Here is a 5,372-nt window from a genome sequence, read left to right as displayed (position 1 = left end):
TGGTTTTATTCTGAAAGGATCTTAAAAAAGGAATAAATACTTGAAAATGTGTGTTTTTTTTCAATTACTCTAATTTGCAAGATGTATTATAAATACAGCCCATATACTTTGATGATTTTTTATGATTTTTTATGATTTTTATGATTACTTTTATGATTTCTTACCTTAAGAATACATACTCTTAAAGGGTTTGATCCTAACTAAATGCACAAATGTGCTTGATAAGACAACTTAGGTTAAGTTTTAGATATTGAAATAACTGGCACACTTAAAATCAAAGCAAACCTCCTTTTTTTTGCATTTATGAATTTTATACTAACATAAGAGGATTGATACTGTGAAAACACCGTGGCAGGAGCTCTAAGTAAAGAGTAGCTGACATTTGCTGCATTTTGGTCCTTTAGAATTGTTTTAGAAGACCAGTTCTTTAATTTTTTTAAAGAACTAGACGCTGCTCCTCCCAAAAATACTATTCTGTAACACTGACACATATGATGGTATGAAAATTTGCAAAGTGTTAGTTAAAGTTATTTATTTATTTGGTGTAAAAAAAAATTGAGTTCTTTAACATTTTGCCAAGAGATTCATGATTCTGGACACGCTTTTGAGCAATTTAGCCGTGACGCGTCATTAAAGAAATTAATAATTGTAATCTAAAGTGATTAAAACCTTTTATGAAAATTTGCTGCTTCATTAAGAAGGTTAAATGGGTCAAAAAGGGGTTTAATCAAAGAAAAGATGGGAAACAAAACAGCCTGCAATACTTAAAAATGAATCCGTCACGTCTTGACATTAAAGTTAGATGTTAGTAACAAAAAAAGGTTGACATCGCCTTAAGAAAATACTATACGATTTTTAACTTGGCCCTTTGAGGTCTAAAAGAGATGAATGAGGGTGAAATGAGACACAAAAAGAAGCAGAGTTTTGAGGCTGAAGTTGCTGTTTCAGCAGAAACTAGTGCTACAGTGATCAATAACTGTCGTGAATTGTGGAAAACAATATTGATTGAATATCTCTGTATCAGATAATGCAGAAATGGTTTGAAAAAAGAAAAAAAGAAGATTTCAAGACTGATTTAGTTAATAAACCTGAACATGAACGCATGCATGAATGTACCGGTGTTTATTCATTTGTTGTTTTAGGCAACCTCTGTTTGAAATAGAACATTAAAAGTTTTCGTTGCGGTTAAAAACAATTTGCCTGATAACTGGGGCTGTCACGCAAAACGTAACTACACAGTTCTCTAAATGTATTTTCAGTTTTAAACAATATAAAAGGGTAAACAGGAGATGGAATGCTTTTTTGCAAAAAAGTTTGGCCTCAGCTTTACTGTGTTGAAACTTTCAGCCAGGCACAATCTGCAGTTCTTAATAATTTCTCCACCACGATCAATTTTAAATTGACGGCACCATGAATTAAAAAGGACGCCATCCATGCGTCACTACCAAATCCTAGAACCCTGATTGGTCAAAGTTCGCCCTGGTTTAACTTGCAACGCGTGTTCAATGGTTTTGTACCTAGAGCCCGTAAACAGTTGTAGCAACTTGCGTAGCTACACGTGAACGCGCATTTGCATCAACCTTTTATTGGAAGTGATGGTTTGAACGGGCATTGCCAAGGGTGGTGTGAACGTAGCTTCACATCGAGAAGGCCCTGGTTCAAATCCCGGCTGGGAGCCATCCTTTCCTCATTCATGCGTGGGTTTTCTCCTGACACTCCGGCCTCCTCCCACATTTTCAAAACATGACTCTTTGTTTGGTGATGGATGGGATTTTGGGTGTTCTACCCACAGCTCCTTCCTTCTGATGTTTGCCACAGTGTACAGTACTTTTATTTGCTGTGATTGCACATTTCGCTCTTGGACATCAAAGACTTGGTCTTATTGCAGAGTTGTGCCACAACTTGTCATTTTCTGAAGTAAAAAATGTCTCGGTTTCGGTTCACCTAAAACATGTCTGTGAATATACGAAAGCTGTAATTGAAAAAAACGTTTTGTTTTGTTAAATCTATTTTATCCAGATTGGTGTAAAGCACTCATCCAGTGGGAGTAATCAAAACCACTGTTTTATTCTATTTGATTGCTTAGGATCCAAGAAACATGAGGATTTATTATCTGATCAGATGCACTTCAGAGTACATGTGTTTGTTTAATTAAGTTTTTGTTTCAATTGATGTAATTTCAGCCTGTTACATCTTGGGGAAGACAAATTCAATTACAGAAAAAAAAAGAGTTCATCGAGGTTTTTTCTCTCTTTATGCTGCTGTTAGCTTTTCCTCAGAGATGTCAAAACTCAGACTCCACTGCCATTGAGGAGCAAAACATCGACATTTTACTCCATGTAATAATTGTTCATTTAAACTGAACTTTAAATAGTAACAGGTCCCATTTGCCCTGTGAGGGCATGAAGTTGTGATCTAAATATTAATGAGATTAGCAAATGGTCCACCAGGGACACCAGGAGTTGGGAAAAGAGGAACAAACCCGGTAATGAATTTGTTACAGTTTCCATTGTTTGCCAGGTTGCAGAATGCATGAAACTCCCCTTCGAGGGGAAATGGAAACAGTTTAGAGAGCGACGAGAAAAAAGTAAAGTCTTATCTTGCAGCTGCAGGTTAAACGCCGTAAAGAACAGCAAGTGAACATCAAGTTTGATCTGAGAAAGAGTCTGGTGACATTCAAACCCCTCAGAGAAACAACATTTTGAGTGTCTCCATCCTCCCTTTAAGCTGGCTGGTTTGCCCTCAGGGCATAAAAAGTCAGTATCACATATGGAAATTCTCAAACCTAATTGTAAATTTTGTTTTTTTTGTTCACCTGCATTCTACATAATGCTGTTAACAGCCTGCTGCAGTGAACCTTTCACGCTTGAAAATGAACATGTAGCTTTACGCCATGCCAACAGCACAGCTGTAGGATTGGCATGTTAATGTGTTGGCTAAAAAAATTCACACCTTGAGGTAATTTATCAAAATAATGTGAACGTTTCCCTTAACTGTGAGTTTTCATGGTGAGCACCATCACAACTGTCCTCACGGGTGGATATGCGCTGTCTGCAGGCGAAAAATGGGCAAACGTGTGTGTGGCACGCAGGAAATATCAAGGTCATAGACCGCTCTGTGAACCCTTAAAGCCAAAATGTTCATGCACATTGTTTTCTTAGGGCATGCTATGAGTTGCATGAACGCTTAAAAAAAACATAAGTAGGTAAATCCTACAGATTTCCATTCTTTTCAACACCCCCACCCCTTGTATCCGGCCGACTGCTTAAGGAGCCCGTTAGTGTTCATGTGATTAGTGCAAGCTCTTTAAGATGCAGCCACTCCTCTCTGTGACCCTCCACGGGTCCAGACAACCCAGCACCTGTACAGATCAACCCTCCATTGACCAGTACAAGTCACCACATCCCATGATGATGCTCTTGATTTCAGTTCACACCTAGCCAGAACTTTCAAATGATGAAAGTATCGTTGTGCCAAAACAAATATCTAAACCATGAGTCATCCATCCATCCATCCATCCATCCATCCATCCATCCATCCATCCATCCATCCATCCATCCATCCATCCATCTTCCTCCGCTTATCCTGGACCGGGTCGCGGGGGGAGCAGTCTAAGCAGAGATGACCAGACTTCCTTCACCCTGGCCACTTCCTCCAGCTCCTCTGGGGGGACCCCGAGGCGTTCCCAGGCCAGACGAGAGACATAGTCTCTCCAGCACGTCCTGGGTCTGGCCTCCGCCCAGTGGGACATGCCCGGAACACCTCCCTCATGAGTTATCGTCAAGGAAAACCAAAACTATGGCTTATTTTAATCTTTTCCCCAAGGAAAAGCTGGTTTCTTCAAGAAAGGTTCAGGCGTTAATGGATAAAAACAAAATACCACAGTTGTTCATATTTTATTCTGCATGTTCTGCATTTCATTCCCAACCAGCATGTTTGCTGCTGACATTAATAATTCAGATGACTTATGAATGTGGAAATTCAACTACAAACAGCCACTTGCCACATTCAAAACAGAGTTACATTTGTGTCAAACATTTTTATTACACGGAAAGTCACTAATAGACGACAGCTTAAGGCTCTGCAGAGGACATTTGTAGAAAGAAGGATGAGATCGGTAATAAATCACAAGGCATGGGTCATTTTAGGAACATTTTTATTAGACTTACAAATAAGACACAAAGGTTACAAAATTAAATATTTACTATTACTATGGCTGGTCTAGGAATAAATCCACACATTGGCATGGAAAATACTCATTTGCATTAAACTGTTTACAAATAATGGGACTTTTGCTGGACAAATATCAGAATGATGTATCAGCAAAAAGTAAAATCTTAAATTTAACATGTTCAGGAAAGTTGGTCCAGTTATTTTTGTTTTACAAACTGCAGCACTTAAGAAGAAATTCAGGTTTTCTTTTTCAGCTGTGAGATCAAACACGAGTACGCTTAAGGGAAATCTTATGTTAGATATTTTGGAGATAAATCCAAAGAATTCAGATTTACACATGTTCAGAGAATGGAAAGTAAATATGTCAATGAAATGATGTTAAGGCAGTATGATACAGGTTGTGGGTTCCAGTATAAACCCAAAGATCACATTTATAGATGTTGTAGAAGCACATGAAGATAGATTTTGTGAGAGAAGAGGATTCTGAGAAAAGGAGTATTTGAAAGGGATTTGACCCTGAAGGCAGCAGCAATAGAGAAGTTCAGCATCTGAGATAAAAATGAAAAAAAAGCTAAGAAGCCTCTACGTTCTACACAAGTCCCTGTCAGCTGTGGTTGTCACAATTGGAACGACAGGCATTTATTAAACCAAAAACTGTTTTGTTTTCAAAAGGTAATATTATAAAGTTTTAAACCTGGTGTCTTGAATGTCAAAACAACAGCACTGATGTTGTGCTGCATTAAAATTTTTAGGTAAACTGTTTGATCATTTTAGTTCCGTCCATGTCTGTAATGAGCTGTTCATAGGTGATTAGCCATCCCACCTGGCTAAAGGTTTTTCCTAATTGGTTGAGTTCTCATGGCATCGTGTGATGGCTGTTTTTTGGAATTGGAATTTTGAAATGCTGTATTTCAAGCAATCAAAACTAACAAGAAAAAATGAAAAAAGTAAACAAAAGAAATATGTATCTATATATATGGTATATATTCAACACAGTATATCTGTTCATGAATTGATTAAAAAATAAGTATAGCCAAGAGTTTGGGGAACCACCTCATTGTTATTTCCATTCACAGAAACACAGACTGGCAGAATGAGATATCCATAAAAAGCTTAATAGGGATTTATTTAGGAGTAAACGTTTATTTAAAAACATTTAATTAATTCATTCATCTTCTTCCGTTTATTCCCTTTCTGGG

This window comes from Oryzias latipes, chromosome 9, assembly GCF_002234675.1.
Source record: "Oryzias latipes chromosome 9, ASM223467v1".
Taxonomy (NCBI): domain Eukaryota; kingdom Metazoa; phylum Chordata; class Actinopteri; order Beloniformes; family Adrianichthyidae; genus Oryzias; species Oryzias latipes.
This window is presented reverse-complemented; position numbering follows the sequence as displayed.